The sequence below is a fragment of the Lonchura striata genome, chromosome 1, assembly GCF_050655825.1.
Source record: "Lonchura striata isolate lonStrDom1 chromosome 1, ASM5065582v1, whole genome shotgun sequence".
NCBI lineage: Eukaryota > Metazoa > Chordata > Aves > Passeriformes > Estrildidae > Lonchura > Lonchura striata.
Window position 1 is genome coordinate 90,402,409 of NC_140703.1, and position 26,964 is coordinate 90,429,372.

At 37.2% G+C, this 26,964-nt stretch overlaps 1 long non-coding RNA gene across 7 annotated transcripts in view; it reads left to right on the forward strand.

Moving 5' to 3' along the window:
• The window catches only part of LOC110474669 (uncharacterized), a 409,027-nt gene that overhangs the window by 220,351 nt on the left and 161,712 nt on the right, over nucleotides 1–26,964 (forward strand). The window contains exons 1-3 of one of the 7 annotated variants that reach the window (XR_014949690.1): nucleotides 19,804–21,425; nucleotides 21,762–21,799; nucleotides 25,507–25,692. The exons of 3 other annotated variants lie outside the window; for them this stretch is intronic. This is a non-coding gene — a long non-coding RNA (uncharacterized LOC110474669). Of the gene's footprint in view, nucleotides 1–19,739; nucleotides 21,426–21,761; nucleotides 21,800–25,506; nucleotides 25,693–26,964 lie in introns of those variants that run through there. 3 more of the 7 variants (XR_014949691.1, XR_014949693.1, XR_014949695.1) reach the window with 3 other exon arrangements.

The following is a 26,964-nucleotide window of genomic DNA, read 5'->3' on the forward strand; positions in this document are numbered from 1 at the left end:
ATTGTTGAATCAGAATACTAATACATAAGATAAAATTATGTTTTTCCTACAGAATCACTCAAAACACCACAAAACAAAGTCTTCTATCACCCTTGCTAATCTATTTCATTTTATCTTTGTATCTTCTCTGTAAGGTAGATTTTTGTATACTGATTTCCCACTATTTAATACATACATTAAATATTTTTTCAAGCTGCTATTATGAACACATTCTTTTGGTACTAATTGCACATGATAAACACATTAGATGAGATAACACTATATAGCCTTATTATCTTACATTTCATTTTGACACCACTCATTACCGAAGAGCAGCACAATAAACACAATGTGTTTAAGACATTCTGAAAATCCAGTGCTGCACAAAATGTTACCAGACAATGCAAAGGTTGTCCTTTTCCATGTAAGGCCCCAGAGCTGGACCTGACCACATGGGAAGGGATTTCTATACGAGCATTACATCTCCATACAGGTTCTGCAGTCTTTCAAGAGGCTTTAAAATAAAGCCAAAACAGATACCAGAAGCAAAGCTTGGGCCTGGTTTAAAAGGCACTTTCCACTGGTTAATGCTGTCTCACCAATGAAGCTCGAACTAATACACCAATTTGTGTCATTACAGACCATAAGCAATTTTCACAAGACTGTGGGTGTTAATTCCTTTCTCCTGGTTAAGACCCTCCTTGAGCAATTATAGTCTGCCTGTTTAACTTCCCCTGCAGCTTCAGCTCTCTAATGTGCTCTTCTCTCTTTCATATCCTCCAGTCTGTGCTGCTGAAACTTGCCAGACACTGTGAGGCTTCACAATTTATCACAATGCTTCACCATCATGTACATGGTTTAAACACAAATATTGTGCATTACTGCAAAGCATAGCACTTTCCTGATTCACCCCGTAGTTACCAGCTAAAGGACTATAAAATTTTGTAAATCTCATATGGACTTGAGTGGGAAAATTCAGTTCTTTATAAGGAATAATAAACACACTTAAATGCGATTGACCTTAAAATCTTGTCCTTAAGAACAAAAAGCATGGGTTGGTCTCAAGTTAAGCTGAGGAATATTGTCAAATTTTGAAAGAGGTGTAAAAGATAAAAAGTATCTGAGTACAGTACATGTATGTAGAATGTACGTGTAGTGCATGATACTGTTGCATTTCTGGTTTACTCTCAGTTTGCAGTTTCTATTCCCAGATTTCAACATTTCCCTGACTGAAATCGAATATCATTACAAATGTTAGCTAGAAATTGCCACTTTTTTCTTCTTTTCTTTTTCATTTGTAAAAACTAAGAGCAAGAAAATCAAATTAAGAAAATATGGTGTCTTGGAAAAGCCACTTAATGTTGGAAAGCCCATCAGAAAAAGGTTGTCTAGATCAAATACAGTTCTGCCCTAGAAGAAAATATAGAAGTCCATTTGTTTGCCAGCTGAACATGCATAAATAGAAAAGCCAGGAATTATAACAGCTGGCAAAAAACCTCCCAATACTTAAAGCCAGCCAGAAGCAACAGAGGTCTCCAAGTAGCCTTTGTAGTCTTTGTTTCTTTTGTACCATAGAGAAAGAGCTGACATATGGCTCTGTCAAATGGCAGATCTGCTAATCAGAACCCTCACAACCTCTGAATGTTATGGTACAGGGGATGACAAGTTTGGTTGTTAGAGGCAATCATATCAACATGGTAGACATATTTATGTTAGGCATTTCACTCAGTCTTACACATAATGGATTTACTGAAGTAGAGCAATAGAAAGTACCTGTAACACACCTTGGATAGATTCAAAATACTTAACTGATCTCTCAAATATTGCTGTAAATGGTGTGCTTCTATCAAAGTCTCACAAAGATAAGCTGTGACCATTTACTATTTAACATCTTATCAACTACCAGGGAGAAAACATGGACTGGTGATTGACAAAGTTTGCAGATTACACAAAGATTGGAGGAGAGGTAAATGATGATAAGAGTACAGCATTATTCCTTAGAGAGATTAGAACCCCTTGGGAAACGAAACCCTAGTTCAAACGAAATACATTTTACTGCTGCATACATCTGTGAAGAAAGAAGTTTGGGTGTGATTTTAGGATGGGGAATTCTGTTCTGAGAAGCAATGACAGCAATAGGCTTTGACCACAGTGGGAAATCAGTAGACAGTAACTTTTCCATGCAGCACTACAGTTAGAAATATTAACAAGTAAACAAATAATCATGTCTATTAAGCATTACAAACAAGATCACTGCAAGTAATCATTGACAAAGCTGTGAAGAGCTTAAGTCCTCCATAGCAAAAATCTGAGCTGTTTTGAGTAGTCACAAGTGATGTGATATGTTGCTATCTGCAAAGGTATCATCAGAAATTATTTTCCGATGGGAATACTCAGGACCAGGAGTTTGGAGAGCGCACTCTGTGAAAATTCACCAAAACAGGTTTAAGTGTGCTGTTCTGAAGACCATGCCTGTTCCTCTTCTCCTCCAGAACTTGCTCTCCCAAAACCTTATTAGATAATCAGTGCAGAAAGAAGATAAAACCAGAAGGGATTTAATTTTTCAAAAGCATACAGATAGTCACATAACATTTGTACTATTTTCCCCTCTTGATTAAAAAGTTAATGAACAATTCTTCGTCTCTTCAACTGCAGATAAATACTTAAGTCGCTTTGCAAAGATACAGCAAGAATCATTATATTTATTTCAGGTATTAAGTGTCTATCACTTTGATAACTAAGCACCTACCTGAATATTACACTTCATAATATTGAAAGAGCATAGAAATGTTACAGCACAATCTGTCTGTATTTACTCTATGGCAGCTTAATCACTGATTAAATACTAGTAACAATATGAAGATTGACGTATGAGCCACAGGAGAAAGAAAAGTTAACTGCACAAAGGTGAATTGCTCTAACTGAAAATTGTTTCTGTCCTATTTACAGCATGAGCTTCATCAAGGAAAGCAGCCTTTTCTTTTGAGTTGTTTCTTTAAACTCCACAGAACTGATCAAGTGGGGAGGGTGAGCCATAGTTTTGTTAGCAGTACCTCTGCTGATACCCAGGAAATCAGATGTTATGCTTCAAAGTACTACCCAATATTAACAATCAGAGTTCTGAGTGGAAAGAAGATGATACTCACAAGTTGAAGGTTTGACTTTGACTGTCTCTGAGTTTACATAATTGGAAGGACACAGGGTTTTCACGAAGCCTTGCAAATTCTGTCAAAACAATGCACACTTGTACATTTGGACTTCATCTTCACACAGTGCAAGTCATAAAAAAAGCAAATTGTTTGCCTCAAAATGCCCACTATTTAAATATGATCAATGGATCTGATAAAGATCTAAAATACTAAAATATGGAATTATGGTTCACCACAGAAAAAAAGTACATTACTGACATTAGGTTTACACTGTTTTTTATGAATGCTGACAGTAGTACATATTGGTGTCATCATCCTAGAACTGATGTTGCTAGGAATTTCTGGAAGGTTGAAGGGGCAGATAAGTATATAAATAAATGCACAGTTTCAGGGCAAGAACAGAACCAAATTAAGTTGTTCTGAAAATTAACCAATAATTTTCAACAGATCAAGTTCTTCTGTGATATACATTTAAGAATTAAACTTAAATTAGCTCTTTAAAGTGGCCATGTGATTTAATTATTCAAAATGTACACAAATTTAATGAGTTTTTAAATATTAAAACTATTCTCTATTGTCACCACTGTGAGCTCTTAATTTACAGAGCAATTAAGTCAGGACCCTCATTTATCAGTACATGTGCGTTTGTTGAAAACATAGTCAGTTTTTATTAATTGATGCTATAGAAATACTGAGGTAAAATTAATGTGTGTGCTTCAGAGGTCATGCTGGCGATAGTAGGTAGCTAGCAAGGAGCAAGACGTGAGAGAAATAAGTAACTGCTGTTCCCTGATTACACCAGAGATAGCTGAAATATTAAGTGGCACAATGGGCACTATGCTTAGCCAAAATGCTTGCAAACAAATGCCCCCTGAGTTTTCTCTGGCAAGCATCTGTCATGGCAGTAGCTGTGAAATAGGGAAACTTCAAAGCTTTAGTTTCTGATTATTAGCAGTGTGTGTAGTGCAATGTTCTTACATTTTTATGTAAACTCAGCGTTGATGAGCTGAGAGGGTAGAATTAAAAAATACTTCAGCTTGCCTTTGTTCTTTGGGACATGGCTGACAGGAATGTTATCAGGCAGGAGTCTCCCAAGTGTCTATCAGCTGGTGAATTACAGGGAGTATGGGGCCAAATTTGCAAAAGAATCAGGTGAATAGCTACAGAATTGGAACACACTTTTTTCATACATTTTCCCTGCCCCCACCAGTACATCTACAAAAGCTCTGTGATGGCACAAAAAGTGTCTGGAAAGTAGGTTAGGCATAAATATGAGCACAGTCTGAGAGCTCAGAGATTTTGGGAGAGCACTGGTGGGTCACAGAGTGTCATCCCCTTTGTCACTTGCACTTTTGGAATACCCTGAGGCCATCCCTTACCATCCTAGTAGTAGTATTGGGGTAGTACCTCCTCTACTACCCCAATACTCTTTGACCAGTAAATAACAATTTATGATAGAGACACTCAAAATAAAAAATGTAAGACTGAAAAAAAACCAGGTGAACTCATATAATTATAGAATCATTAACGTAGTAAATCCAGACAGGCCCTCCTGCTTTGGGTGGTTGTGTATGATACATAAACTTTAAAATTTTATATTTAAAATTGTAAACAATGCTGTTATTGAAAGTGTCTTTCATGGACCCTAATGGAAATTCAGAGTGGAAGGCTTGTGTTTCCTCTCATGGTACCTTTCTCATGGAAAAGCAAAGACTTCAGCTGGATAACCACTACTCAGATGCCATCCTGTCCTGTGTTCCATGACTGTATCACAACTTGTTCATTAATCTGTGTGAAAGAGTGGGAGAGGTGGGAAACTCACACTTCCTTAAGACCTCTGGTTAGGGCACATTTTTCTGCAAATCCTGGCAGTTTATTGAAAAATTTCTGGTCTTCTTTTTGATTGATAAAAAATTTCAATAGATGGGAGTGACACAGTTTACCTTTTAAGAAACCATTTATTTTATCTTTCTTATACTATGTTTTGTTAGAATATTTCATTTTTAGTTATTTTTTTCAGATTATTTGTCTTACACTGGGTTAGGTCAATTGATCTGTGATTCTTCAGGTTGCTCGTGTTCCTTTTTGAAGATTTTGTGAGACATGGCCATTTTTATGGAAGAACATATCTTTTCCAAATTGAACATTTTAGTGTTTATTTGGAACTTCAACAATGGATGATTCTAACTATTTTTTTTCTTTGTCAATTTCTTTAAGATTCTTTTCTTTGACAACTTGATCTCTGATACCGCCTTGTGTTTATTATCTACAAATAATTGGCTTAGAGAAAGGCATCTCCATAGTGAATGCAGATGCAAAGAAATTACTTCATTTTTATGCAATATTCTTAATTGTTCTCTTTATCTTTAGTGGTCCAGTGTCTGACCAAAACATTTGCAAGCTCTTTGAAATTGTCTATGGACCACTGCATGTGTGTGGGGGAGGGATAGAAAGGATGTATTTATAATTCAGAGCTGGGAGGGTAATATGGAATCTCTCTTTCTGATTATTTACAAACCACCTTCTCCAACTATTTTGCCTCCTGTTTATTCACTCTTCAACCTGTTTACTTTTCATTTGAAATATGTGGTCAATAGGTTGCTGCTGATACAGGGATGAGATATGATCCTTTCAATTTTCCCACTTATTTGGGGAGCCAAATGTATGTTGCCCATAAATAATTACAGATAAAGAGGTTTTAATTGCTCCTGCAGTTTTCCCTGACATGGCATATTCTATTGAGGACAATGCTAGATCACTTCTGATTTGGAAATGCATCAGTCTTAATGTTACTGTGTACCTTCATTCTTCATTGCTTTATTCTTGCATTTGTGTATATCATAGCTCCTGTATCTTGGTCTATCCTGTACATACACTTTTAGGTCTGAAAAATAAACTCTTAGCTGCTTTGCTGCTAAGAGAGGGACAAGCAGTATTTTGGTACTTCCTACCAATATGGTCTCACAGTCAGCTAATAGAGATCCTAGTCTAATTAAGCATACAAAAATCTTTACTAATTCTTTATTCTTTGCTTATTCTCAGTCACAGGTCAAGATACACTAAGGTCTCTAGAGACCAAAATGTGGAGAGGTGAAAATACAGGAAACAAACAAAAAAAATAAGCTAAATATCATGATCCTCTCCAAGTCCCAAGAATTTTGTACTTATGTTAAAGTATCTTCATCCCCTTTTCCTCACTATGGATCTGACTGGTTTGAGTCTGGACAAAGCCACAACAGGGGCACTATATACCTAAAGCTGTCTAAACTACTCAACTTGGGTTTAGAAGATTAGGCAATACAAGCCTTCTTCAGGGCTGTTATCACATCCAACAAATCACACCTTTCATTTACTATACATTGCATGAAATTTTGACTTGACATTGATGAAATCTTGCTTATACCTAAATTTCCCCCTTAAGCTTTGTATTTCAGACTGTCTCACTGAATTTCAAATCTTCACCATAAACTGAGCAAAAGTGTTCTCTTATGCTTGAGTGTACTGGTATATGTATATGTCAGCAGCAAGTGACATACCTCTTCCCAATAATTTAAGAAATGGTCCTCTGCACAGATGCCTTCATGCCTGAGTGCACTTGATGTCTTAATAGAACTCATACCCAAAATGAGTGTCTGAACTGGGTGTGGAGCCAAATCATTCCCTGGTTATTCCTGCAGCCCACAGAGACTACAGGTGAAATGTAGCAAATGTCACAGAAACAGACCTTGCTATTTCAAGGAACTTTCATGGGTTCAGAAGGACTAGAAAGGGAGAGAGACACAGAGTTGATGTGATTAGTTCAAGGCTGTGCAGTGGCCCTGTGGCAGATCCAAGCAGGCAGGAATGCTGTGAACCAGGTCACGGCAACCTGCACCTCACACACTGCCTTTCTAGGCAGAGAAATCTCTCTGCCATTAAAAATAAAGTTCAGTGCACACGTCATTAGTATGCTCCATTTACTAAGGATTTTCCTCAGTGAAAATAATGTTGGTGCAAATAGAAAGAAAGATTAAATGGCTTTGGATGGATTTGGCACCTACTTTTCACTGTTAGTCTCTATTTCTTTGGTCTGTGGTGCATTAACAAAGATGCACAAACATTCAGCCTCTAGACCTAATGGAAAACAGGGGGCTGCACACAACAGTGATGTTGCTTATCTATGTGACCCCGAAAGAATATGACAGCTCACTGCAATATATACTTTCCCATCTGCTCCAAGCTGGATGGTACCCTCCTCCTCATGACATCTTTCACTGCAACCAAGATCCTGACTAAAGAAATAAAGTGACTCCATCCATTCCCAGCAGTTAAGGTTAAAGAGATGCACTCGGTTCTAAATCTCAGCTGCTAACGCTCTCTTGACCTTTGACTCGCCTTAGCATGGCGAAGTTTGATGGGCCCATGCCAAGCCGTCTTCTGTAACCCATGAGTTGGTTAATATACTCCCATTTCTCATTCAGACAGCCAACAGAGGCAAAAAAGGCAGCAGGGCAACAAATGCTGTCTCCTGCAAATGCTCTGTAATAAATTGCTCTTTCAGTAGGGCAGAAGACAGATTTTTCTTTCTTTTGCTTCTTTCCTCCTTTTGCACAGAAGTCACCAAAGGAAAGCTCTCTTTCCCACCTGGCCCCAGCTGACTGTGCCCATAAATTTGCCTATGCAATGCCTGTTTACGGGTCGCTGCTGGAACACGGAGACGGGTGCATTTTCTAAGCACTGGGTAGATAATCACAGTAATTGATGTTTGGAGCTGCTCACTCTTAGGAGCATAGGGTCTCTTTCTCCCAGTGAGGCCCTGCTCCATGTTATCAGTCCAGCCCATAATTAAATATCACTCTTTTACAATATGTTTCAGGTTCCTTAATGAGTCTAAAGCAGAAATAGTCACCTCTTTCCCCTTTGAGCTTTATTTGCTTGTTATTAAACAATGTTATTGAGCTGCCTTCTTTCTCTGTGTTGCCAAACCTGCATCATTTCCGTTTTATAATTGCACAATTAGAGTCAGTGCTTTGCTTTCATACATCAGCAGGACCAGAGAGAGAGAGAGAAAGAGGAAAAAAATCAGGTGTTCACAGACAACTCAAATGCATCTTATTTTCATTAACTACCAGATTTTACAAAATGGGAAGCTATTTATCATGATCTGTTTTCTACCACCAGCCACCCCCACTACCCCACTCTGGTGACTTTCACTATGACCTTGTGCTGTATTGTTAAGGGTCCAATTTGCTCATTGTTACTTGCCTGCATAATTCTATGCACCTCCCCCACCATCTTTTCTTTTTTTTCCCAAGCAAAATCCAGTCATTTATATTCTGAGACTAAATGGTATTCCTCCTCCCCTACAGCCTCCCCCAAAAAGGAAAAAAAAAAAAATAAAGCCCTAGCAAGATGTATAACACTAGTAATTCCTTCTAACAAATTTCCACAGATCCCCCCCTTCTTACACACATGCACACACACTCGCTCTCTCTCACACACATACTCTCTCACATGCACACCCTTAAGCTGCTCTAAGCAGTGTATTAAGTAGCTGAAGAAAATCCATTCACATTCTGCTGTGTCGCTTTCTTCTCAAGTCATGAACCCATCACAGACTTTTTCTAGCTGTAGGTTGCCACGGTGAAGATTTACAATGCCAGTTATTCATACATCTGCCTTCTCTTTTTTCCCCCCTTATTCTTAAATCCCTTGGGCGAGGGCAACCTTGATACTGAGACTCGTAAAATTCATGCAGGCTTATCATCCTTGGTGAAGGCTTCAGGCATGCATTACCGTATCCAACTGCCTGCTCACCGCCATGACAGAACTGGGCCTATAGCTTTTATTTCTAACAGGGGAAAAATGTAGTAATGTGCTAAATACAAGCAGAAAAAAAAAAAAAGCTGAAATGTTTTGAGGAAGAAAACAATAGCTAGCATTATTAATTTCTCTTAATGATTTTAAATTCCTTTTATTTACTCTACCCCCTACAGTAGCTAAATATGAAACCTGTTTGGGGTTTTTTTTGTTGTTGTTTTTGTTTTTTTATAAGCTCTGTTTCATTTGTGTGGAACAGTGTTCAGAAAGTCCAATCACATAGCAGTGGGGAAGTACAGTACCAATACAGCCTCTGAACTCCACATCAAAGTAATGAATACAAATCTGAAATGAATTTCAAATGTAAATTTAAAAGCCTTTTCCTGATTTTTTTTTCTGATTTTTTTATTTATTTTTAAAGACTTGACATAAAAAGAAATTTTTTTTGAAAGGAGGTAGAGGAGAGATGGATGCATTGATTTTACAAAATAAAAACAAAAAATTGAAAGCAGAAGAACCCAAACAAATTGAAAGCATTCAGTTACAAAGTCAGAGGTCAAACATGAAGTCTGCTAAAATGCTAATCACTGTGATTATAATTTTGATATAACCATCATCTTCTAGAACATTAATCACATTTGTATATGTATCTGTTCTTTTCTGAGGATTACTGCTACAGAGTATTGGGAAATCCTCTATAGGGAGTTCAGATGTGAAAATCTGAAGGGTTTTTTCAGAGAGCTTTTCTTCCTGTATTTTCCAAAAGCCACAGTCATGCCAAAACCACTCAAACTTTCAAGAATACAGATTTCAGGATGCTGTGTTTAAAGACTTCTGCTTTTTTTCCATGATTATGTGCAGTTCTAAGTCTATTGTTTAATTTTACTATGCTTTGAAATCAGTCATGATTTTAGGAAGTGCATCTGAACTATGGGCATCCTAAGAAAAATCTTTCAACACACGCCTGTCCAAGTGAAGTCAGCATAGCTAGAATGGGGGAGAGTTACAGTGAAAAAATATGGAGATGGAATGTTGCCTTCAGAAGATGCCTAGGTGTGTGGCAGACTTTTACTGGAAAATTGTGACTTGTAGTTTCAGAAAGAAGTCATTTTGAAGACACAAGATTATTCAAAGCAAAATGAAACCTCATGTCCTTTGAGAAGTCTCACCCCATTATCCTCATCCTTCTTTCCCCTTTTGCGTTTTATTGTTGCTTTAAATGTTTCAAAACTGTTTCAGCCATTATGCTGTCAAAAGTGTCTTTTCAATCTCAGATCCATATCTTCTGACATCCTAAGACAGCTACAACAGAAAAGACTTGTGTTGATGATACTCAGTCAGCATTAAGTTGTCACAAGTGCTGTCTCACTTCATCTTGGTAGTGAAGCTTAGAGCCCACTCATATCACCATCTGCCTGCACAGAGGTAATATCCCGTTTGCATGATGAAGCACTATTTACAGGGCTCCACTCTCACGTCCACGGGGCTCTGACAGCAGCACATCCTACTCAGCGTGCCACCTAGAATCACCTGGAAGAAACATTTCTCAGCAAAATAGCAAGATTTTTAATGCTTTGAGTCAAAGACAGAAAATGTTGCTATGTCTCCACTAATGCAGCTTTTCTTCTGCTTAAATTGGTCTTTGTAATTACTGCAATTACCTCAGGGTCACTCATCTTTCTTGGCCAGGGGAGTGGTTTTTGGCTATCTCTTTCCTACAGAAGGGAGCACTTCATGGTGCACCCCAAGTGGGAGCTCTCTTGCCTCATGTAGAAACCACAGGGCAAGGAAGAGGAGTTCTCTTCATCCAACAAACCTTATGCTGATTTACACTAGGAAATGTCTAGACCCAAGTGCAGGTCTTTGCATGAGGACATGTCCCTGCTCCCACAACAGACACGCTGCTGTTGGGGTCTGTGCTCCATGTGTGCAATATGAGCTCAAACTGTTTGGAGGGGTGGAGATGCAGAAAGAAAGAAAGAAAGAAAGAAAGAAAGAAAGAAAGAAAGAAAGAAAGAAAGAAAGAAAGAAAGAAAGAAAGAAAGAAAGAAAGAAAGAAAGAAAGAAAGAAAGAAAGAAAGAAAATTCATAAGTATCAAGGGCATCGCAAAGTCCTTAAGTTCCTGTGGTAGCAGAACTGGCTGGAAGCCTAAGTTATTCAAGAGTGTAGGAGTTACCAACACTACTTGCTGCCAATTAGTCTTTGTATGTGTTGAGAATCCTCCCCCAAACTGACTTACAAAGGACTCACCTCCCAGATATTTCAACTAGAACTCCAGACTGTTTAGCTCAAGTGGCGAAGAAACTCATGTTATTTTCTCTTATAAGGCTGTAGTCCAGCTGATATGGCAAGCATTGAGAGCCACAAGTATATGAGTGACACCTCCCACCAAGACACTCTTTTCCTGGTAGGATTTTCTTCAAACATCAGCAGAAGCTGTTACCAATGCTCAGTGAATTTGGCCCCATGGTTTTGCTCCTGTAAGGACTCACACTAAGAATCATTTTACTTGTTTTACCTAGTCAGTGGGCTTGATGGTTTCCCAGCATTGTCTTCTCTTGTTTTCCCTGTCCTCTGATAAATCCATTGGAGAAGGCTCTCTAAGCCATTAGACAAGACTGCAAAACAAAGAAGACTTTTCAAAATTGCTTTCCAGTTAGGAACAATTAACTGAAGGTATTTCTCAGCTTCATTCCATTCCAGTATTCCATGTGGACACTAGATTCTAAGTTGTGGTACCTGGGACAATTAGTCAAGAACCTTCAGTGCAGAGATTTTATGTATTCTTTAATACTAAATTAAATTTAAAGCACTCCAAAGATGGGAATTTCAGGCTACCAGAAGAAAGAAGCAGATAGATCCAAAAATAAAAGATCTGAGTAATTTCTTCTGAATCAGTTTGCTTTATCAGTCATACCCCTTATTATTAGTTAACAATATGAACTGGTACTGGCTTTAATTATTACTTTTCAAATTCTGTTTTATCCTGCTGCATCCCTTATGCATTGTTTTTTGTAAGGTTTTTTAAGGTAAAATAGTAAAGGAAATTGCATGAAGCAAATTATGTGGGTTTGTTACATACATGGTCTACTAAACTGTGGAGATACATTGAGGAGGAAAAAAAAAAGAAGAAAGTATTCCAAGCTTGAATCACTATTATGTTGGCACAATTTTAAGTTCCTAAAAAGCCAAGGAATATGTAATGCTGTTCAAGGTATCTGGTTGGTAATTTTTCTTTCTTATTATATTAGGCAAAAATTGGGGTAATTCTCTAGAAGCCATCACTTCTCCACCTTCTTCAACAGTGTACAAATATGATAGATCTCTGGTTTCAGTGAGCTGAGGTGGAAGGCACAATGTATTTTCAACAGCTGATTAAGAATATTGCTGTACATGTTTCCCAGACTAGTTTAGAAGGTACCTTTGCCCATGCAGAATGTACTGGGAAAGGAAGAGATTTCTGGCCGTGGGAGCTCTGCAAAGCTTGCAATGACCATGGTGCTCATGATGTTTCAACAACTGCTTACATGTTTATTTTACCACAGGGCTGATAGCCAGCACTGGAAACCAGATCTACTGAGCAGCTAATAGACTTTTAGAATGTCATGTATGAAAAACCAGATATAATTGCACCTGGCCATGCAGGGGAATTTCTTACAGATACTTTGCTTACTACAGAATTCTAACTTTTGGGGTGGAGGAATATTGTTCTCTAATACCAGAGTCCTTATTAGTAGTTGCAGAATTATAAATCATAAATATCCATCAGTTTAGTCCACAGAGTAAAAAACTATGAATGGATAAAATAGTAGAGTGGTAGAGTTTTGACTATGTCCCTTGCAAACTGTGGCACCTCTGGTTTGTCAGTATTGTGTTTAAGTTATTACAGGACAACCAGAGTGGCTCCATGGAAGCCTACCAGTCACAGAAGACTTCATACCATTTCAGTAGTGACTGTGTAATGAAAAGTTATTGTGACTCTCAAAGACTTTTTGCCTCAAAGTAAAAAGATTAACAGTAGAAATTTGAAAGTTTTCACTTGTAAAAACCACGGGGATTGAGGATTAGGCTTGTTTGACATGTATTCAGGTGTTATAGTTACAGCATTCTATAAGCTGGTTGTGGTCACTCAGAATGAAAGCATAAAATTCACTATCAGTCCCTATCCCTAATAGATAAGAGCCTTTTTAAAGGTAATATTCTCACAGAAATGATGCCTCATGATGGGTCTCCTAGTTCATTGAGACATTTGCACATTTAGAAACAATTACAAGAATTTCTTTTACAGAATACAGTAAAAAGCCTTCCAACAGTTTATTAGATATGGTTCAAGAATATCTCTTTCCCTTTTTGATTTTCTGTATATGGTAGATGAGATTGTTTTGTTCTACCTTTTCTGATAAATAGATTAGTATTTGTTTCCTTTCTGAAATTTACTTGTGTAATTCACCTTCCTTTTCAGCGCTGCACTTCAAGACAGATTTCGTCAGAAAGACCAGAGCCTTTAGGCTTGGTCCCTTACCATATATCAGTAACAAACAATTATTTCTGGGGTCTCTACAAATTTTGGTTTGGGGGATTGCTTTTTGTTTTCTTTTGTTTCCTGTCCCACATTTTCTGTATATTTAATTCAACATCACAAATACAATTAATAGGACTTAAGGCACTATTGTGATACAAAAACTAGTAAATGAAAGAGAGAGAGAAAAGACAGCTGTTCATGAACTTGAAGTTGGAGTCTATAAAAAAATTAAAGCAAGATTTTTCATAGCTATGCTTCTGTAATGGAAGTGCAGAGCAGCACCAACCAGGTATTGTAACTGCATAGGCCTACTCTGCACAGTTTGTTTTGGAGAATCAGGCCCTTGGGGAACATTTGCCATCTTAGGTGACTTTAAACAGCAGCATAGCCACCCTTTGAATTATGGACATACCACAGGTGGGCTGGGAAGAATGATAGGAAGGACCTATCCCTGTTTTCTGCCATGATGGTTTACATCAGGGTTTTTAGAAAGCCAAAGGTACAAGTATAATGCTTCTGTTCTAATTTACACTGGCTTTTAAATCTAGACTGGAGAGGGGACAAATATGGCTTCTGCTCATCTTGGTCAACTTCCCTGCCCTTACCAGATAATGCTTCTTTTCTTCAAAGTGTTTACTCATAGGAATAAATTTTGTCGAGCAGATAGCATTTGATGTATAGGGTGTACAGGTATAGGATGTATAGGTGATGTATAGATTAAAAGGTGCTTTTTGGGGCAGAGACTATGTTCTTGGCCCATCTTTTGTAGCAGCCTTGCATATTCATAGTTCTGAGTAAAAACAAATACAATGTATACCACATACTGTTTATGTACTTATTTTTATACCTGCATGCATCCCTGCAAACTTATACACATATGAGAAGGAGAGAAATAAAGAGAAAATATATTAATATCTAGATATTTTCAATTGGTGGGTGGAACAAACTTTTGCACTTGGTATTTCATTTATTAAACTTTCAGCGACACTGTCTTGGAAAGTGATCATTTTGGCTTCTATTTCTTTATTTGCATTACACAGCACACCTGGTAGAAAGGATATTTAAGTAGTGAAGGACTTGCAGAATTAGTAATTAATAGGTCCCATTATGCTAACTCTCATGCAAGTTTAGGACATCTTAGATGCTAGATAAGAGATGGATAATTTGAAGTAATTTTCCTGTAATCATGCCAATCACTTCAGCAAAGTAGTTATTAAATGAAACAGTATTATGATGAATTATAGGACATCTATTGAATATCTTTTCTTATCATCTACTTATAGTGCCTGATGCTGAAAAGAGGCAAACATGTGAATGCTCCTTCCCAGTAAAATATGCACACTTCTCACTGTAAATAATAGTTTGTTTAGCAAACCTTGTTTTTTTAATGAGGCCTAGAGACACATTTGTACCTCATACTCTTTGCTGTTCTGGAAGATCATCTAGTTTTACTTTTTCTTTAAAGGTGGATATTAGCAAGGATTAGTCACCTCTGATGACAAGGAATTTTTCTAGTTCAAATTTGCTGAAGTGATTAAATATTATTTATCTAATTAAATGCTCAAAACAGATCATTATTGAAAGGAATAAATTTAGTGGATTTGTTGAGCTGTGTTAGCTGAAATGTAACTGCACATCATTTGACTTTTTAACATTTTATTATATCTAATAAGTCTTTCTGTGCTTAATTAAATCAACTTATTTTTTACAGCTAATTTAACATGATTTCATTTCAGTTACAGCTTTTGCATCAGATATGTAGAAAGCCAACTGTATACAGGTGCTCTGCTGTACTTTTACCTCTCTAGACACTACTGACATCCAGACTATTTTATAGTGTTTTCTTATCTTTCACAGAGAAAGGTTACTCATTTGTTAATTGCAATCTATTTCAAAAACTACAGCAAAAAAATTATACCATATGGTCATAAAACATTTAATAATCCTGTCATATGTAACAAGATCTGAAAATCAACTTTTTTCCTTGGCATGAAACTTTGCCTGGTGTCAGAAAATGCCAAACAGGAAAGTAAGATTAATTCTGCTCATGACTGCCCCAGCAACTTAATCTTCATGTACTTGGACGTAGATAACCACAGACCTGCTAGTGAGCATAAAGGTTTCATCTTTTTTTCCCAGAGTACACTGTATCTACAGTTTTTGCATATTGTTCAACAACTTTTGAATCTGGTTTTGTTGTTCTATTAAAAACAATTCATTGGCTTCATCCTTTTAAAACTTGTGAGACATTTTGTCTTTTTCGCTGAGCAGTAGCCCATCGTGGGGTGGGAGGTGAGAAATTCAGTCAGCCTGCCAGTGATTGCAGTTGGCTTGGATCAATGTCACTCCTTTGACTTCAGCAGGATTATGCCTGGACCACACTAACATCTATGAGATCAAAACCAGACTGAGGACATCTCTATATCAACTAAAAAGGGGGGGTTATGGTTTTTGGTCAGCCTGCACACTGTCCAGCTGTTCCCACCGAGTTGTTTTTAGAGCCACTGTCTCTCTGAAAATAAATGTATAGAACAAAACTCACTAAGAGTATGAGAACTTCTTATAGATGATTGTCTAACCTGAATATCTATTTTTCCCTCCCAAACACCTGAATATTTTTCAGAAAAGCTTGGGAATGCTTTTAAAGCTAGCCCTGAGGCAGTGTGAATTTCTGCATAGTGCATAGTACCAGGTTTTAGCAGCATGATCAGTTTTAACTTAAATAAAAAATAAAACCACCGGCAGTTTTAAGTCCTTCATATGTGAAGGACTGCAGAGATTCATTTTTACCCATGTACATGTAACACATTATTATTCCTGTGGTGGTTACCAATAACAATTTCTGTATATACAGAAAACTGCTGCGCACTTGGTCTTAAATTCCCCAGAGTAACTGTTCATGATCACAAATTTGGCTAAAGGATTTTTTTCATTACCCTCAAACATTTCCTTTCACCTCCAACCTCTAGGCAGAGCCATGGCTTTCCCTTTAGACCGGGGAACATAAAGCCATGGGGCCATCGGGGCTGGCTGTGCCTGACCCCGAGGGCCCTTCTGTCAATCACTGCCTCCCCATCCCTTGCTCTCTTTCACACCAGGCAGCTGTACCCATCGCTGTCAACCAGGTAACAACCAGCAAACAATAGAGGCCTGAATGCCTGGTCTAGACACTCTTTTAGCCACTTATTTGCTGCTCTTGGCAGCTGTTGAAGCATAAATAAGCAGTTTGTAATCAGAAAGCTGACATCATTGCAGCTCAGCTGAGAAGGGGAATTGTTGCTGTGCACTGAGCTGCTTTCCTCCCTTCCCCCCCCCCACCCCAGCCCCCTCCCTCCTTCATTTTGTGACAACGGATTCTGGGGTGGGGATGCAGATTTCTGCTGGGCTAAGCTGGCTTTTCTTTTTATTTCTAGACTACAATGATGTAGGCTGCAGAAAATGGCATGTGTGAGGCAATGTACTTTGCAACTATCAAAGTTGAAAATAAAAAAATCCATCTTCTAATAAATGGTGGAGTCCTGTCTTACTCCTTCAAAAAGCACTTCAAGCCTCACAAATTTTTTGAATTTGAAGGGTAATATTTCAGTAGATTGACCATAAACTGAGAATATTGGCACAACGTTTCCCTGTCCTGACTGGTATTTTTACCCCACAGTTTTGTTTTTCACCCTGTGGAAGGAGAGAGGAGGTAAAAGCAGTCATACCAGAAGTGAGTGAACACTTGCTAACAAACTCTGTTTTGTGCCAGTGTGCCTCTGTTCCTGCTTTCGAATTGCCCAGCTATGCATCTCCCATCCCTGCAAACATTTGTTGTTCAAGTACATTTCATACACTTTTAGCACTTCTCTTTTTTTCTACTTTGGGGCTCAATCATAAACAAGTTCACTGGGCAAATTTGACACAATATTTGAAACTCAAGATGGGTTCCTTGGGAAGGATTGGTGGGGTGAGACACGTGGCAGTGCTGCTGCTCCCTGACTGGGGGAAGACGAGAGCATACCCAGTGCAAATATTTGCACATGCAAATTTAGAATTCGTTTTCCACAAACACTTGCACGTATGACTTTCAAATTAGCTTTCTGAAAGCATTCATGCTGCTAAGAAACTCTAGTTCAAATATTCATATAAAGTGAACATAAAAGGGCCACAGGTTTAGGTGATTTCTTTTTTTAAATTTTTTTTTAAGAAAACAGACACCAAGTGAATATTCATGCCAAAGTCTTTGCAATGTTTGCCTAGTTCTGTTGTTTTCTGACCGTCCTCCTTTAATATTGAGAACTGATATGTGTTCATGCAGTACCAAACAGCAATGGCAAATCATGCTGCCTCAAACATATAGTTAAAATATAAACCTTATGCTCTGCAGTGCTACTTACTGATAGTAAAGTGAAAGAGTAAAGAGTGTGTAACCTTAACAATATGTAATCCATACTAAGTCCCAAAGGTTTTCCCTGAGTTTCATTCTGTCTGTCCTGGTGATGACTGTGGCAATAAATGGAAAGAGACAAAAAGGGCTTTCTGAAGGGCTTTCTCCTCCCACCGCTGTTTGTTTATCTATCTGTGTGCACTTTATGCGTGCCATGAGTAATGGAGCTGAGCTTTCTTATTCTTGTGGAACAGAACTCACATTCCACCAGTGTCAAAGTCTGATGTGTCAAAGTTTGATCTGACTGCCTGTTGGCAAACAGAGTCAGGATGAACACCAATGTCTGTGGGGTTCACTAACTATCTGAAATATCTTCAGGTAGCTCTGTCTGTCTCCAGTCTCAACAAGAAAGAAGGCCAGTTCAACAAAAATATTGACTTTGTATCTCCCAAAGGCTTTCTAGTATTAGTTTGCTCTAAGTAGCTCATGATTTAGAGTACAAAGGCATTTCCAGAATGCATGTTTAACAAAATGACATAGCAGATAATTGAAATTTATTTGCAATTTTCAAACTACAATAAACACAATTCTCCTTTTCTTTCATTAATAATCGCACGGCTAATGCATAACAATCCCTCTGCAGCTTTTACAAGCAAACTTGAGCTGCTGTGTTGTAATAGCTGGAAAAGTTAATGTAGCTTGAACAAGGTTCCTAATTGTCCCTGTCTCTGTCATATTTGTCTACTTGAATGGTCCTAAATACCACAGCGATTAATTACTACAGAGCAGGTATTACAAGATGTTATCATCCTTCCCCAACTGTCTGGGTGAATGGAGAGAGGCAGTAGATTGTTGCAGTGTTTCATCTTTGCACTTCCTGTAAGGCACTTTAACCAGAAGATTTAATGTGTCAAAGTTAACTGCGTTCTCGCACAGATATTCACATTCTAATTAAAGATTAAGAACGTAGTACATTACACTGTGATTTGTCATACATGGCTTGTTAAATAGGAAACCTACCGGGATTCCCTAACATTTTATAAACATTATTCAGGGCTTTTAATGTGGGCAAAGGAAAAGATTATTCAGCTGCTCTGCAGAGTAGGAGGCAGGTCATTTTTCCCTCACTCCTCCATCCTGCCCAAGCTTCCCCTTTTCCAAATAAATAAATTAGAAAACTCAGATGGTTTTCAAACTGGAATTCCATTGAGATCTCTTTAAACTATTTATCTTCCCGTGCATATGTGCACATGGATACATATATATGTATATATTTATATATATATGTAGAGAGAGAGAGACAGAGAGAGACAGAGAGATAATATATATGTCTTAATTATTTCTTGGCATTTTTCAACTTTTGCTGTCAGCTATGTAAACTGAGGTAGGAAGTCTTTGTTTGAATTAGAGTGGCAAAGGAAGGAAGAAAGATGAAACAGTTTTTCAATATGCAGAATGTGCTTTCAGATTATTCTAGCAATGCTGAGCAGCGTACCACTTCCAGTATTAGTAGCAGAGGACTGGTTCACATTCTTTGATTGCCTGAGGAATAAATTAATGAGGTTACTAGAGACATTGAACATTTGCATATTCACGGATGCTTATTAGGTATAAAGTGAATGCCAGGTGCATTGAATTTTGGGAATACTAGCTATGTATTTGGTCTTCTATTTTTAAAGCAATCACATCTTGCTTTTTCCCTAAAGTGGGAAGTTCTGTGAGTGGAAAAAAAGAAGCATTTATAAAAATAATAACACTCAGAAAAATCAAATTAATTCAATACAGATGAAGCTTTGCTATAAGATATGCATCAGAATAAATAAGATACAGCATGAGGCTAGGGACTATCTGAATATCTTGTTTGGAACAACAGTTAGGATGATTACAAGTATAAAAACAGTTGTTCCAAGACATAAGGAGAACAAATGTTATATTTTTCACTGTGCTCCTTATGGATTTCTAGCTTTAAATAGCAGTAGGAGAACTCATTATGAAGTTACCTTCCATGACGTCCAATGCTTAATTTTTAAAACATCAATATTTTCACACATTTTGTTCCAGCAAGTCTCAAACTCAGGCTGCAAAGCACAGAAGATAGAATTACAAAATTTGCTTGACTGTTTCTCCAAGGACTATCTGCACGTGGTTGCATTGTTGTCAGTGGCTTCCGTCATCCCAGTATGAAAGCACATTGTGTGAATGATTTGCACTCTATCTCATTATTCCTGCAAGTTTTTATCTATATTGCTTATTTGGGATCTTGCATTTTTGCATTCTGAAAGATTCTATGGTATTTAGGCTTTTGGGGTTTTTTCCATCCTGTTCTTTAGCTGTCCATAATCTACATAGAGTGCAGCATTAGCACTGCTTGTCCCAGCAGTTGAAAACATGTATTGTTTGTGCTGCCTTTTGCTTTTCCTTTTTACAATGTAAGCATCAAGCATGTGCACAGACTACAGGCTTACATGCCCTGCACACAGATAAATACAAACACACATTCCCACACAGATGTGCACTTACAGAATTATTGGTATCACCTACTTCCAAGTAGCTGGTGTCGCAAAATCAAGCAGTGATAAGTGTTTTCTATGGATAATAATACTTATCTACAAACAGGCTCCCTTCTGCCCCCTTGTTTCACAGAATACTGTGCTCAACTTCCCTTTCCTGGATGTTGCACTGTGCTGATCACTGCCCTGCCTCTGCAAATCCTATTTGAAAATCTCATTTGCAGCATAACTGACAACAAAGGCATTACACGGTGTATGCCTTGCATTTTCTGCAGACTAGTCCTTGCCTTTGTAAGTTATTTCTAACTTCTAATGAAAATACTGTGTGATCAGTTGATGATCTTTTTTATTTATTAATAGTCTGTAAAATTAAGTGTGTCTAATCAAAGAATGGGTCATTTTTTAAAAGTGCAAGGTGGAATGCATTAGATCAGTGGTACAAAAAGCAGATGTTCTTTACTGCAGTAGGCCTTTCTTTAGATACTCTAAGAATCAGGGACTTAAAAATTAAATTGACGAGGATTTTGAGGTGAAATCACTCCCAGCCACTGCAAGACACAGAAATCCTCTTGAGATATACATTTTCTCTGCATTTGTTTCCAAACTGTAATTCTGTTCCACGATTAAAACAAACAAACAAACAAACAAACAAAAAAAAAAAAAAAAAAAAACAAAAAAAAAAAAGACAGAAAAATTATTTGATATTTCAGTCTCTCAGGGCAGCTTCTGAATAATTACATGCAAAGTGACCTATTAGGTATTTATTGAAAATAGTGTTGCAAAGCACAAATGTGTAATTTTTATTTCAGGAAGGTCATTTTTTAAAACATCCTTTGTAGCTGCTTCACTGACGTCCAGGGGTTTTTTGCAATCCACACGGCACAGATTTTTTTGATTATGTAGATTTTTTTTTTTTCCTCCTCTATTGCAGTTTCATATGCAAAGCATGCATCAGCCACATCCATGCTATCTCCTAAAGCAGTCATTCTGAAACCCAATCTGGGGACAGTGCAGACTAAATAAAATTTCATTTTGATTTGGCCTCCCGCTGAGAATGGGACTGCTTTGTTTCAGCCGACAGAAGCAGCAAGCCAGAAAGGTATGTCCTGTTTTGCATGGCTGATGGTGTGACTTGAGGATCACAATCAGGCCGTTCATGCTCTCAGGGCTCGGCATCTCATCCACATCCTGAACCGTCTTTCTCTTCTCCTTGCCATTTGCTTTCCTTCTGTGCCGCCTGCCGTCTACCTGCAGGGCAGAGCTATGGCAGACCCTCGCACTATTGTTTACTTTGGCATATGTTTAATAGCTGCATGGCTGTTTCAGGGTAGGGTTTGTCTGTCCCCCCCCCACCCACCCCTTCCCTCCCGCCCCCTTCCCCCTTCGCCTTTGTTTTTTCCCTTCCCTATCCACATTCACTTTCCTTATTTTCTAGGTGTTGAATACACAAATACTGACTTAACAGAAAATTATGTAAGTACCGCTTGCAATGCTTCAGAGATTTTACTAGGAGATCTGTAATGCAGAATTTTATTGTGAATCTGAGGAAACATTTAACAGCTTTGAAGGACTTCAGTTTTCATAGCCCTTTAGAGATGTTTAGGCAGAAAAGCAGTCACACGTTACAGTTAGTAGGAAAAAAATAAAAACACTCTTAGGAAGGGGTCTGGCTGCTTTGCCATCTTCACATGCCTTGCAGTTGCAGCTGCAGCGTTTGGCATGGGGAATGTCAGTAAATATTTCTTTACCTAAATATTAGTATTTATCTTACAGCCAGTTTTCATTACAAGAGACAATGCACAGCACTTTCCTTGCTGCTGCATGCTCCATCGTATGGAAGAGGTGTTGGCACTGGGGGGTGACCTCTGTTTTAGCCTCTGGATCATCTTTTAGACAGGACACCAGGACCTCTGAAAGACTCCTTATGATACAAACTTACTCCTCAAAAGTGTATTTCTCTGATAAAGCTGTGCTATCCCCAGTCTGTGATTATTTTTTGGGGGGAAGAAAAAGTTTTTAGTGTGAAATAAAATAAGCATAACATTTACCTCAAACAAAGGGCAGAATTTAGTTTTGCTTACAGTTTACTTTCATATCAATAATGTCCTGTTTTCTTAGTAAGGTAGACTAGAATTATAATTCCAAATAAAAATTCAATTCTTAAAAAAAAAAAGCTAGCATGTTTTATAGAGCACTGACATCATATGCAAATTTATATCTTCATGGTGATTTAGAAACACAAAATTATGATTTTTGTGTGCAAAATGACTTTGTGCTGGGTGATATTAGTAACATCAAGTTATTCAACCAAGTCTTATGGAATGTAGATGGTCAATTAGAACACTCTCTGCACAGCTTAGCAAGTTTTGTTCTCAGCTTTTATATGTTACTTCAACTCCACATCTTTCATCAGTTTCTGACTCTCCAAAATGACAAGGGATGCAGGCCCTTGGCAAAACCACACATCCTTGCATGGCAGAGTTTTGTGACTTGAGAATTCTCTTTCTTTCTAGCTTGGTTAATTAATTTTTAAAAAAAAAAAACCATAAATAAATATGTGAGTTGGGGAATTAAGGCAGATCCAACCAAAGTTTAGAGGAAAAGAGGTAAAAATAAGATGGCTCATTGGCATCCATGAAAGGGAGGATATGCCAAATTTGAGTTTCAGCTACATACATTCACCTTGATAAACCACTACAGGATTTCCTGTACCTGGCAGGATCCAGCCCTGCATGTTTTGTTATTTAGAGATATTGATAAAGTCAAACAGAGTTTAGGAAAATCTTAAAGGAGCTATCTGTAGTGATATCACATTTTCTTTGAAAAATTTGAGGTTGTAGAGAAACTACAAAGCCGCTAAATTTATAAAAAACAAGAGCTACAGCTTTATAAAAGGATACAGTGGGGAAAATTATCAGTTCTGTGGAGTTTCTCTCAGTATCTCTAATCCTCCTGCTTCACCCCTCAGGTATGATTGGGAAGTTTTCCAAGTTACCACTTCTGCATTTTAATCTGAGTTTACAAAAATTAGTTCCAACTTTATATATACCATAACTTCATTTTAACAAATAAATACAAGTTTTAAGAGAAGCTAAAATCAATATCTTATGACAGAATATCCCAGTTTATTTATGTCAGAACTCAGTCCTGGGAAGATTTTTGTTCCAAAGAGTATTTTACATTATGACGATAGCTGAATTGAAATTAATAATGGATTTTAAAAATGGTTACATGTGCATGACTTGCAAATATATGACATTTTTTATGTAAAATACTCAAGGAAATTAACAAAAGTATTGTGTCTTTATTTATGGGGATGTACTACTTTTTATACTAGTGATATTCATTATGGTAAAGAAAAGTAATCTTAACTCCAGAATGTGCTTACTGTTCTGGATAGCTTTTTTATTAATTATCTAACTGTTGTATTTAACCAGGTATTAATGCAAACTTTATTCTGGTGCTCTTAGGAAATCAAAGTTCTGTTTTTAGATTGGTTTATTAGAGCTAGATCTTGCAGTCATCTTCTGGATAAGTAAAAGAGGTGAGTGGGTTTTGGAAGCTACTTTTGCGTTTATCACTTGCACAGAAAGAAAACTGTAAAAATATCAGCCCAAAGTCTGGAAACAAAAACTTCATTCTTTCATAGACATATAAAATTGCTGCTAGTGGACTTTCTTCTATAGCATAATTGTAATTCACTATAATTGAAAAAAAAACAAAACACAAAAACACCCCCCCCCCCGAAAAAATATATAAACCAAAGCAAACCAAACCAAAAACCAAGTACTCAGGCATGTAACAGATTTACTTTTGTGTATAATTTTTAATGCAAAGAACTTAAAAATTCTAAGTCCTTTCATTTTTCTCTCACTTTTTTTGCTTTACCTGAATAAGGAGACATGACTGAGATAAGTCATATGCATGCCTAGACACCTTTAGAGAAAACAGATCATCTCAAACAGAGAATATATAACAAATAGGAAATCTGACAAACACACTCAGGACATCAGTGCTTTGCTTACTTGTTATAATACATATACATGTATGTGAATTGGCTCCATGATGCTACATACATATATATATGTGTGTGCATATATATGTATGCACATGTAAATGCCTTTGTACAAATCCAGAGAATGAGAGAGAGAGGGATGAAAGACACTGTCACCAAAGATCCAGGGCCCCATCAATGTCACATGGGCAAGTGTTGTTACTGTGACAAAATCCTGCATGACCTGTGCATTTGCTGATCTCCAGCCTATCTGAACTTCTCAGAAACTTCACAGCTGATTGTCTCAAGAAATTGTTCTGGAACAAATTCATGGTTGTCCAATGTTAGTATCTGCTTAAAAACTGGCTGAGGTCAATACGATCGCACATGAAAATCTCACTTCAAGACTGGGGCCTAAAGTTCTGATAGTAGCCCTATGGCCAAAGCAAAACTAACAAAAAAACTTGGGGAAAAAGGTGGCAGAATTCTGTCATAACACTGGACTTGGAACCTGCCAACAGAATGAATAGGCAATTCATTGAACTCAAACTCCTCACACTGATGTTCTTGCTTTATACACCTGATTTGACCAACACCAATAAAAAAGGTCTAAAAAACTCAGAAAAGATACTATAAAATTGCATATCAAAGGGCAATTGACTAGCAGCAGATACTATAAAATTATATATCAAAGGCAAGCAGTAATATCCTGTCAGCAAGTATGAGAATAGGAACCCATTGTGTTCAGAGTCATATAGGGTTAAGGAGCAGAATTGCTTTACTCTGGGATATTTTTACCCAATCTCCTTAGATATAATAAAAGCAAAACCCAAAACTAGATTTTTTTTTAAAAAAAGAGAAAAGTTAATCATAGACTTACCGATGAAGTTCACTGAAGTAACAGAATGTTAAAAAAATAATGCCATTGCTTAGCCCTTCATTTGATAATGTTTCAGGCTTACAGAAAGTTGCATTTCTTGCTCACAAAAAAGCAAAGCAGGGGCTTTCTTAGCTTTAAGGATGTATTCTCTACTAGAGAAGTTATTCTTCCTATAATTATTGTTTTAAATAAAAATTTAATAAAACAATCTCAGAAGCTGATCAAATGTCTGAGTGTAAATTAAAAATGAGCTTTGGACCAAAGCTAAAAAAACAGAGACAACAAGCTGGCATTAACTTTTTTTAGAAGCAGAGGCAGAATCAAAGCTTCGCCCAGCAACTACAGAGAAATCTAATATTTCCTGAGTGGGGAGAGAAGAAAGCTTGGAAACTGTAGGAAAACATGGACCAGAAAATCATGTTATTTCTAACCTATACACACCACTGGGATTTCCACCACTGGGATGACCTTCTCAGAAAAAGCTACACCCAGGTAAAATGCTTCTAAGAAGTAAGTTTTGACAGATATTCAAAAAACAGAAGTGCTGGCAATGCATATCTTGAAAGATTTTCTTAAAAAAATGCATAATGGCCTCCCATGTAACTGGGAATATAAATGTGTCAAAATATTACTGATTATATTAAAAATAAAATAGAAAACTTGTATTAGTCAACTATTTGTCAGTCTTTTCTTATTAAAGGTTGAAAGAATATTTTTATCTCCAAAATAAGGGTTAGATGGAAGAAATTACTAGTGAATGTCTAATGGGTGTTATATAGACCAGAAATGGATTGCAGATTAATAGAAGCATCCTCTCCTTCATTAAGTGTTCTTTACCCGATGGGGGTGGAGAAGGTTAGGTTATAGCAGCATTATGTCCTCACAATAAAAATACATTTAATCTCCTAGTGTCTACTGCAATTGGTAATTCATTGTATATAATTTTCTTTATTTTTGAAACCCTTTCCATCCACCAGCTGTCTGACAAAAACAAGCATGAAACATTCTGCAAATAAACTTTTGAAATTATTTGCATTCAATGGGAAAATTCCACTACTAAAAGAGTATTCATTAACTTTTTCTCGTGATGGAAAAATCTCAGAAGATTCAGACAATTGATTCAAACATGTATAACAACATCAATATTTGTCTGCAGTGTTTCAAAAAAAAAAAAAATCTGCCCTCATTTTATCTAGGAACCTCAAAATAATCAGAATTTTAGTTGTTCATTAATGATGTCTAGTTTTACTTCTGCCCCCTCCTGAGGTTCCTTTACTTCATCAAGCAGAACAATATTTCCTCATGGGTGACAGACTACATTGCAGAGGAAATTAATTTCTTTTCCAATACATGTTTCTTCCAGAAGTAACCCACAAAATCTTGATTCAGAAAGCAGCTACATGAGGTACTAAGAAACATTTTCTTCCATAGGTTTCTTTGGTTGGCTGGTTGGTTGGTTGGTTGGTTGTTTTTCTTCTCTCTCCCTGAATAAAAATTTGCCTAGGTATGTGTAGTGTTCTTACTTCTGTGTAGGTAACAAAAGATGATTTTTGCACCTTAAAATGGGAACAAGAAAGGAAAAGCCACAGGAATATTTACAGTATTCTTACAGTCTCTCATTTTTTATTTTTTTCAAATGGGAAATCCAAAGTAAACCAACCATCACAACAAAACAAAAAATATAACCCAATAACTCCTCTAAAGGATATAGCTAAATAAGATCTAACACTGTCTCTGTTCTTTTGGTCATACTGTAAATTATAA